The sequence below is a fragment of the Gavialis gangeticus genome, unplaced genomic scaffold (assembly GCF_001723915.1).
Source record: "Gavialis gangeticus isolate Ggan-Ray unplaced genomic scaffold, GavGan_comp1, whole genome shotgun sequence".
Lineage (NCBI taxonomy): Eukaryota > Metazoa > Chordata > Crocodylia > Gavialidae > Gavialis > Gavialis gangeticus.
The window spans coordinates 70,973,866-70,984,348 of NW_017728993.1; the positions used below are offsets into that span (position 1 = coordinate 70,973,866).

At 47.8% G+C, this 10,483-nt stretch overlaps 1 long non-coding RNA gene across 1 annotated transcript in view; it reads right to left on the reverse strand.

Annotated features, from left to right (window-relative positions):
- Positions 1-9,519, reverse strand: part of LOC109305390 — a 65,050-nt gene extending 55,531 nt beyond the window's left edge. The window contains exon 1 of the long non-coding RNA XR_002099616.1: positions 9,461-9,519. This is a non-coding gene — a long non-coding RNA (uncharacterized LOC109305390). The remainder of the gene's footprint in view (positions 1-9,460) is intronic.
- Between the last annotated feature and the right edge of the window lie 964 nt (positions 9,520-10,483).

A 10,483-nucleotide genomic window follows, 5' to 3' on the forward strand; every position in this document is an offset into this window, starting at 1 on the left:
TCTCGGTGGCACCATGGGGTGGAGTGGCAGGGGATGGGAGGGGGCGCACAGAGCTGTACCGGGGGTGGGGGGGAAGCGGGGCAGAGGCAAAGCAGTGGCAGTGCAGGCCAGTAGGTGGTGGTGCTCTGTTCCCCCCCTCCCCTCCCCCTGCCCTTCTTAATGGGCAGTTGGCTAATATGCTATAATAGATGAACTTCCAGGGCCAGATCTCTGAAATGGTACAAAGCAATGTCACGAAAGGTCAGCAGAACAACATGCCAATTGACACCACCTGACCCTGACCCGCTACCTCTACATGTCTTTCATACTCAGCCTGTATAGACTTGAAGAAAACTATAATTAAGAAAGGTAGTTACAAGCATGAACATCACACCAAAAGGAGGCCTATTTTTTGTCTCTGCATGACATTCACCATCCAAAGTCCCAGCTGGACCTCACCAGTGAAGTGAAGTGGCAAGGTACCAAATAAAGAATGATTTCCCATGTCTCTCATAGCTTTGAAGACGAAATTTAATTATCAGCAGTTTTACCCAGCCACAGAATTCTAGGGAACTTAAATTATTCTACCCCAGGTAGATTGCAATCTCTCACATAGAAGCATTTGCGATCAATCTGGTCCAAGCTTAAAGGGCTTAATAGTTGAAGCCAAAACAGAACAGGATTCAGACAGCTAACACAGCTGGAATAATTTCTCCTTCCAAAAAGCCTTTCTTCAGGCATTTCATCAAATTCCTGTCCAGGAACATCTCAGACTCACAAGGAGACAAATCTATCACTGTTGTGCATATTAGGAGAGTCCCACAGCATTAACTCCACCTCTTGCTCTACTAAAGGTATACCGGTACAGCCTGTCTTAGGCATTACATAACCCACCTTTCATTGTTATCAGAGCACGTTGCAACTCATACCCTCTGTGGGTGACAGTGCAGTGACATTCACCCTGTTTTACAAATGGGGAACAGAAGCTAAGACCTAGGTCCACAAAATTATCTAGGGTGCTGCAATGCCAAGCACTGGTGCACTTCTTTTAGGAGCCTTGCTGTCTACTGCAGTCCACTCCTAGGACTTAAGCACCCAGATTCTCTAGGCAACATATAGAGGAGATTCAAGTGCCTAAGAATGGCAACCACAGAAGCCAGGTTATGGAGCAGAAAGTCCTTCAGCAAGCCTGAGCTAGCCCATAGGAAGGGCTGCGGAGACAAGGAAGGCCTTCATAGAACAGTGTAGTCTTAGTACATCTGTACAGACTGAAGCACTAAGCAACATAACTAGGCTGGTGATTTTCCCTGTGTTGGAAAGCTCTGAGAAAAGAGAAACAGCTAGGATAAATAACTGAGGTGGCCCCATGAAAATGGACAAAAGATAAAAGGCTCTTAGGGGTCTAGATACAAACATGAAATCAGTCCCACAGCCCAAAATAAGGAACAGTCCACAGAACATACAGCCCAATATGTGAGGACAGAGCAGCATCACCAACTCATGCTCACAGCAGCCTCTCAGCTACATTAAAGGATTAACCATCAATTGACCCAAGTTCTTTACAAAGGCATTTCCAAAGTTGCTCTGAGGAGGTCCATCAATCAATATGAATTCCCAGTGTTTCTTCTGTTCCTAAGAATTTGTCTACACAAAGTGAATCACTCACCAAAATGTCTGTGCAGGCATTGTTTTAGACCAGAAGTGTCTAGTTTTGATCAAAATAGGGATTATTTTGTGCCCATTTAAATTCAGTCTAAAAAGGACACTTCACTTCCCATGTAAAAGTGTCCTCACACAGAATTACAGCCACAATGGATGGTGTACAACCCAATATGTTTTCTTGGCTCTGGTTTGCAGGTAGATCAGGCTCAGCATTGCTCGCAAGTCCAGGATGTCAGTCTGAGAGCTGCGTTTCAGGAACATGGACAGGGGATGTTAATTGTAAGAGGCAGGTGTCCACATCAGGGCTAGGAGATGATGGCAGTTTGAAAATACATCAGGATCCAGTGCTAAACCTCATGGGGTTTCTTCAGGGGAAAGGGGCAGATAAGATACAGCAGATGCATAGATTGAGGTAAGAGGATTCTGGAGACCAGAATATAGGGCTGCACAGACTTTTTCCTTTTGTACTTATTTGGCTATCCTGGGGGCAGGAGGAAACAAAATTGTTAGCAAACTGAAAAGAAACATTTTATTCCAGATCTGAATGCAACAACCAAGCACATTATTCTGGTTTGCTAGTTAATTGCCCAGTGCCTAGAAGGGGTATGGATGCTTTAGACAAGGGAAAAGCCTGTTCTCCAAGCAAGTCACCTGCAATTGCACCTATGTCAATGACAGAAAGGGACATGAAGAAAGGGCAGGTGGTTCTCCTCAACGATATGTTTGAACTGCAATGGGTTTGAAGGAGGTTACTTCCTTTCTAAGTGGAGCACCAAGCTGGCCAGGTAGTAGGTGAAGCATGCAGCTGAATAATGCTACTGACATGAGTCCTGTCCTTCCCCCTTGCCAGTGCTATTGTGCCACATCATGCTGCAAATGTTACCTCCAAGTGTTTCCAGAATGGGCCCCTGGTATACTTTGTGTGTACAAGTACAGGGTGCAGCAGAGCAAATGGAGCATTTAGAACAGGGGTGGGCAAGATGCGGCCTGCAGGCCAGATGCGGCCCGCCAGGACATTCTATCCGGCCTGCGGGGCCCCTAAATGTAGAAAATTAATATATATCTCCCCCTGGATGCCTGTCATGCAGCCTTGATGGCTTGCCAAAACTCACTAAGCAGCCCTCCACCCGATATAATTGCTCGCCCCTGATCTGGAAGACCCTGAGCCACCTGGGAAAAAAGCTCTACTTCTGGAGAGAGAGGAGAATGCCCTCAACAAAAAGCTCTGTCCAATCAAAAACTCTTTAGCCACTGCCACTCTAAGGCTCAGGCTGCATACCCTCTGTATCAGAAGAGCAACAGCTCAGCACACAGGAAAGGGAGGGCAAGGAGGTTTGTTGGAACTGTTGGGAAGTTTTTGTCTTCAAGTCATGGGCAAAGTGGTATCAAGGTTTAATTGATTTCTAAAGGCCTGGCTCTCGCACAGTTTCATAGCCTTCAAGGCAGACAGGGTGTCTAACCCAGGCAAGCAACAAGGCCAACAGATATGCACATAGCCTGGGAAATTGTGGGCATATTGCACTGTTCCACAACATGAGGTAAGGTGGCACGAGCTCACAAGGCCCCAAAGTGGGGACCTGACATTTCTGGTTTTAGGAGAACAGACCAAATTAGGAAAAGACCTGGAAAGCCCAAATTAGGATGTGTGCATGCGATGGGCTTGTGCAACAAAGGAATATGCTGACAGGACAGAATGTGGACAGTACAACGACCATAGAAAGACCAATCAACAATAGCTACAGATGGAGAGTCATCAGGACAGGGAAAGGATAGAGAAGAAGGGACTTGAGGGTAACAAAGGGTCCCCAAGAGGGGTCCCCAAGGCCACATGGACAGAGGGTCCCCAAGAGGGGAATGCAAGGCACCATGGACAGAGGGCACACCACCAGCCCATTTTATCCACCCCACAGGGGTTGGGGGGCCTGGCCTCCAACCACCAGCCTGCTGACAGCTGACGTTCAAGAGAGAACCTCAGAGTGAAGCTTGTGTCCTGGCCAGTCATACCTTGACTCCGATGACAGTCCTAGGACTGGTAGATATATAAAAATAATACAAGCAATTTTATCTGCTTTCACTGTGCATCAATAAATTTACTTATTACCAAATGGAAAGATCATGGTTGGTCTGATGGTTTTGCCTCTGAAACAAGGCATCTGGGTCATAAATCCAGTGCCAACCATCATAGGCACTGACTTTTATTTTTGCCATGCAGGGTGTAAAATGATGGACATGTGGAAAGTTTTATGCATTTCAGGAGACAGCCCTCTTGCCAAGGGGGGCCAGGGCCATTGGGCCCCCATGTACTCAGCTCCTTTGTGTCAGGTTAAACTCCTAAAAGAAATGAAGATGGCATCTTGCACAGTGTGGATGTGATCACAGGGGTCTCTTACAAGCTAATGCACCAACCAGAAAAGCTCTTGAGTTTTCTAAGACATCAGCCCCACTGAAAGAATTCCAGTGTCCTCAACTTAGCTTGGGAGCCCTACCAGCTCCAGCCACAAAACACAGCCTAAAACTTTGTTCATCCTCTAAACCCAACCCTAGCTCAGACTACTCCAGTAGTTCCCAACCTATTTCCAGGCAGGAAACATGTAGTAGCAGTCCAGCCATGAGAACGAGCTTGGACAGTGCCAAAACTCCAACCCTAAATTGAGCCAGGAGATCCCCAGCTGCCACCACCCACACCGGGAAGCCTACTGGCTCTGAGCCTAACCCTGCTACTGGGACACCTACCAATCCTGCTCTAACTCTGGCTAGTATCAATGGAAGTTTTGCCTCTGAACTTCAATGAAGCCAGATTTTGGCGCACAGCCTTTCAGATCCAATTTGTGCCAAGAACCTGAATGCCTTGAATTGTGCCTGATTCCCAATTCAGAGCTAAGATTCCCTACATCGCCCAGGAGAATCTATAATAATAATAGGCTTACTCTGTCCAGAGCACTCCGATTGGTTGTCTCAGCAGCCAATCACAATACTTACTGAAACAACTAGTCCGAGTGCTCGGGACAGATCGCATGAGCTTGTTATTATTATAGATCCTGAGGCATTTCAAACAGATATGCTGGCAAGTCAGAGCTACAATGAAGCACTGCGGGGGCCCCCACCATGGAATGGGCAGGCTCAGCCTAAGGGGGAGGGAGACGTAAAAAGAGGTGAGGGGCCCAAACCTTCCCCCCCCCCCCCCCCGGAGCCTGCCCACCTCTCCCGCGGCTGAGGGACAAGCTGTGGGGGGACCCTAGTGCTTCCCTCCACAGCAGCAGCACCCCCTGGGACCACCCAGGCAGGGTGCCAGTGGATGAGTACTGCCTAGGGGGTGCTGATGCTGTGGAGGAAAGCACCGGGGTCCCCAGCAGCTCAGGGGCTGCGCAACCCACCGGCAACTTGTCCCCCAGCTGTGGGAGATGCAGGCAGGCTCCAGGAGCAGAAGAAAAGATCAGGCCCCTCAGCCCCACCGTGGAGCCTGCCCGCCTGAGCTGCCACTGGGTAGTGTATCCCCCTTAGTTGCAGGGGATGGGTGGGGCAGTGCTTCCCTCCACAATACCAGTGCCCCCCAGGGCTGCCTGGGCAGGGTGCTAGCTGTGCAGGTGCAGCCCCAGCTCACAGGCAACATCTGCTAGGTCCACCAGTGCAGAGGGTGCTGGAAGCCTGGGCATGCTTGAGGAAGCTTGGGCTTGGCAAGGCTTCCAGCACCCCATGCACCATCCCTGCCACCTCCCAGCCACCTGGGACCACCTGAGAATGGGTTGGCTGTCCTGGGAAAGCAGTAGGAGCACAGTTGGGTGTGTTGGCAGCCAGAGAAGGCAGCAGGGGCAGTTTATAGGGCACTGGAAACCCACCAAGCCTGAGCTTCCCTGAGCCCACCCAGGCTTTCCAGTACCCCACACGCCATCCCCACTGCCCTCTCCAGATAGGGCCCTTGTACACATGAGGACTATCACTGTAATTTGTTATATAGCTAACTAAAAAATACATGGGATGTGTTTTAGTTTGCTGCATAAAAATATGATTTAAATTGTAACATGCTGCCAAACGTGTGCAGTGTTACGAAATTTAATTGTAACATGCCACTGAACATGTACACTGTTACACAATTAAAAAGGGTAATTAAACCACTAAAAGGGGCAATTTCCTCGTGTATGCAATGGCCCTTAGTCATGTGTACAAGGGCCCTCTTATTCTATGACTATAAGCAAGTCACAAGGTCAGACTTTTGATAAAATATGTATTTATATACTGAGCCTGTGTTTAGACATGGACAGCTTTATGTAGCCTTTTTGAGGGTGAGAAGTTTTGATTGTGTTAAAGTAGTCAGTCAAAGGATAACTAAAAATCCTGTATTTAAAGAAATACTTTTGCCATAAAAATTTAATTGCAAAGGTTTTGCAAGTTTCAGCTAGTATACTAATATTAATGGGAAATAGATGTCTAAATCCCTTAGGCCACTTGCAAAAATATTTACTTATCTCTCTAAAATAGAAATGACATTTGCCATAGAAGGGACATATTCAATATTCTGCACATTTAATGAGGCATAGGTTTTATTGGGGGGGGGGGCGGAGGGAAGGGTGGAAATGGCATGTGATCAGCTATCATCTGCTTAGAGGCTGTAATGCAAAGAAAATGCCATCCAAAGCAAATTAAGGTTGATGAGGCAACCTATAGTCTGGCATTTCCTAAATTCTGGGTGCTTGATTCTGCAATCTTAACATTCTATTAATGTAGTTTTCCGTTTGATATGTTTAATATCAAGTTTGACAAATCTGTGGATTGTGTGTACTGAATACCAAATTATTGGCTTTGATATCTAAAAATAAAATAGAAAGAGGCACCAGAAATACACCAAAAAATAGATGGTTGCACCAGTGAGACTTTTGCAACAACTGAAGACACAAAATAATATGAACTCCAACCAAAACAGGAAAACTGCAGATATGTGTGTGTGTATATGACATCCATCACCCCTGTTCACAAAGCAAACCTGAATCTCCTGCCAGGTATTGTAAAACTAAATACAGATGGTTGAGAAAAAGGAATGCTGGGAAGCTTTCAAAGTGTTAGAATAAATAAAAGCCAAAGTTCCCATTGCTCACAAATTAGCTCTGAACGGGTATTCAGGCTCACATGGATTGCTTGCTATATTACAATCCAAAAAGCTCAGCCCATATGTTGGCAAATGCACCTGTTTCCATGAGATATTGATATCCCCAAGGGTACTGCTGAGCATACTCTTGCTACCGTCATGTGTGGGAGGCTGGCCTGCTTAAATAAATGTTTATTTTTAATAAAAAACCTTAGTAAAATTGCTTCTTCCACAGACTTCTTGAGCAAAGCTAAAATTGAAACAGCAACTTTTCCATGACATTCTACCTCTACTGCTTCCCAGAGAGTCCAGCTCCATCCCTACCCCACAAGCCAAGGCATTTGCTCAGCACAGCTCCAGAGAAAACTGAAATTATTTTAGCCTTCCCAATAAAGCAGTGGTTCTCAGGCTTTTTCCTGCCGGGACCCATTTGCAAAGATCCATGGCCTGTCCCAACCCACACCCCCGGCCCTGCTGGTGCCTGACTCAAAGTCCCCTGCCCCCCCCAGGCCATGTTGGCATCCCTCACTCCTGACCCACAGCTCCCCGCTCCCCCAACCGTGCTGGAGGGGGAGCACAGTAGCTGTACCGGCTCTGGCCCATACGGGTGACAGTGGAGCAAGTCCAACCCCCACATGGGCTGGTGGGAAGAGGAGGAGAGACATGTCCCCATCCTCACCCACCCTCCACCCCACGGGGCTGCCGTGTTGTGCCAGGCAGCCTGGTCATGGCCCCTCCCACCCAGCATCTCCCAGCCACCCCATCAGGACATTGGCCCCTGGTGCTACCAGCCCAGCCACGCAGCCCTCTCCCCACCCCTTCCCCTGCTGGAAAGGGCAGGTACCTTCCTGCCACCCCCTGCCCTGCCACAGCTTGTGACCCTTTGAAATGTGCTTGTGACACTTTTGGGTCACAACCCACGGGTTGAGAAATAGCATCATAAAGGAGTGGCTTGAATGCTTTGAATCAGCTTGGGTAGCAAGAATGTAAAGCTGACATCCACTCACAGACTGGCTTTTTGGTTCCTCATGATATTAAGCCACAGCTGGTGTACTTAAAATCGAAGGATATTGTGATTGTGCAGTTCTCCAACTCCTTAGGTTATGCCTGCAGCATATGCAATCTGTCCAAAGAGAAGCCATTTGGATTTGGAGCTCAGGCTTCAGACAATGCCTCTATGGCAATGAGTTCCACGCAACCTAGCAAAAAAGCTGGTAAAGGCCATAGCATTTATATAATGCCACAAGTCACAATTTTGTAGGAAAACATTATAGAATCAACGTACACCCTTGTCTGTCTGAGTAGACTGAGGCACTAGTTCCCGATTGTTGTTATAGCAGGAACATGGCTGTTTGCATCTGGAGGCCAATTTAACATCTGAAGAAGTTAGACTCTTCTAACAGAGGCCTCTTTTTATAGCTTGCCGCTTCTCATTTCCCAGAAAAAGCTCTCTTTAGAGAGAAGCAAATCCTTATGCAGAGTCAGACAGAGTGGATTTCATTCCAAAGTTTCCTGCCTTTCAGGATAGTACACACATTGCCTCTCCTGCTCCATATTTAAGCAGCTCATGAAGTAGAACAGAAGTAGCAGGGGAGATCAGAAGTAATCCTGCCCTATGATGCCCTTTAGTATGGTGGTATGACATTCTGCAGAAGAAGAGACTGAGGGGGGATTTGAAAGAAGATGGAGCTGGACTGCTCTCAGTGGCACATGACAGAAAAAGGAGCAACAGTCTCATGTTGCAGCAAAGGAAGTTTAAGTTGGATAATAGGAAAAACTCTCTTGCTAGGAGGGTGGTGAAGTACTGGAACAGGTTACCTAGAGAGGTGGTGGAATCTCCATCCTTGGAGGTTTTTAAGGCCCAGCTTCACAAAGCCCTGGGTGGGATGATCTAATTGGGTATGGTCCTGCTTTGAGCAGGGGGGTTGGACTAGGTGACCCCTAATTTTCTATGATTTTTCTTAGAGATGCATGATGTGATTTTAAATTCCCTCAGGTAAATGGTAGATTTAAACTCAGAACTCACACACACCTGGGTTGAGTACCATTACCGCTGTAAATTACTGTTCCTATTATCATGGCTCCACCAAGTGCAAGTCATAGTTCAGAACCCCATGGGCTGGAGACTGTACCAACTGAACAAGACAAGCCCTGCCCCAGAGAGCTTACAGGTTTTTATTTCAAATACCTAAAAGCAAGATATTTTGGAAATGCTGAAATCATTTGTTTTGCAATTGTCAAAATAAGTTGTCTGTAATATTTCTAAAAGCATTCTGACACATTTCAGCTGAAGCTGTTTAGTGAATTTGATCCAAATTTGTAAATTGTTCTAGCTGCCCCAAAATTGCATTGTTTAATGAATAAACGCTCTACTGGAAAAAAAAAAAAGATCCACCCAGCTGTAGACACACGTTAGCCTAAGGCATCCCACATCCACTGGGGCTGGGAAGAGGGGAGGACCAGAGGAGTAGATTACTGCAGACATGAAAAAGAGGTACTTCCCCCCCACCCCATGAATGCAACATGGGGAGAGGGAGAGATAAGGGGGGTTGCATTTAGGAACCACATGCCTCTTCTGTCCACTCTCTCACTCCCTTCTTGTGCATGGGACAGAGGGAAGCATGAGGTTCCAGACTTGGGGCTTGGAGCCACAACCAGGATAAGAACATGGGACAGGATCTTTGTTACTCTAAAACCAGTGCAGAGAGGGGCTACAAGTTGATCTGGAAAGCAACTCACCTCCTCAGTCCAGAGTAACTCTCACAGCCTCACTACTTTATAGACCTGCTGTCCCTGGGAATAACCCACGGCACTCAGCAGCCTTGGAGAACTAGAGATTCATATATAGCAGAGAGCAACTCTCTAGCTCTCCCACGAGCACTTCCCTGTGAAACAGAAGCAAAAGGAAGACAGTGGCTCTAGCAAAGCTCTTTGCCCAATGGAACTACACAACTGTAACACAGTCGAGAGGAAAGAGACTTAACAGTGGGGGTCTACTACAGACCTCCCAACCAAGGGGAAGAGCTCGACTAGGAATTCTTAGGTCAGCTCACAGAGGTAGTGAAGGCTAAGGATGTGGTAGTCATGGGGGACCTGAACTTCCCCGACATCTGCCGGGAAGAGCAGTCAGCCAGGTCTGACCACTCACGTAGGTTCTTAGACAGAGTGCAGGACCTCCACCTAACCCAGGAGGTGCACAGCCCCACCAGGGGGGATGCCTTGTTGGACCTAGTGCTGGCCACGGGTGATGACCTGGTGAGGGGGCTGCGGGTGCTCGACCACCTGGGCGACAGCGATCATCGCCTGCTGGAATTCACCATCCAGCCAAGGTGGCAAAGGCATGCACAAGGCAGCAGCCCTAGATTTCAGGAGGGCAGACTTCAATGAGGTAAGGAGAAAAGTCGGGGAAGCACCGAGGTCCCGGAGGGGAGGGGAGCCAGGTGTCCAACGAGAGTGGTCACTCCTTAAGGAGATGATCCTCCAAACCCAAAGGGAGGTAATCCCAATGCGGATCAAAGGGAGCAGGAGGGCACACAAGCCCCCATGGCTCACCAAAAGCATCTGGGAATGTCTCCTAGCTAAAAGGGAGGTGTGCACCCAATGGAAAGGAGGGGACATCACCAGGGAGGACTATACTGCAGTTGCTCGGGGATGTAGGGGGGCGGTCAGGAAGGCCAAGGCAGAGATGGAACTGGGACTAGCTTCCCAGATTAAGGACAATACGAAGTCCTTCTTTAAATACATAGGGGGTAAAAAGAAGGT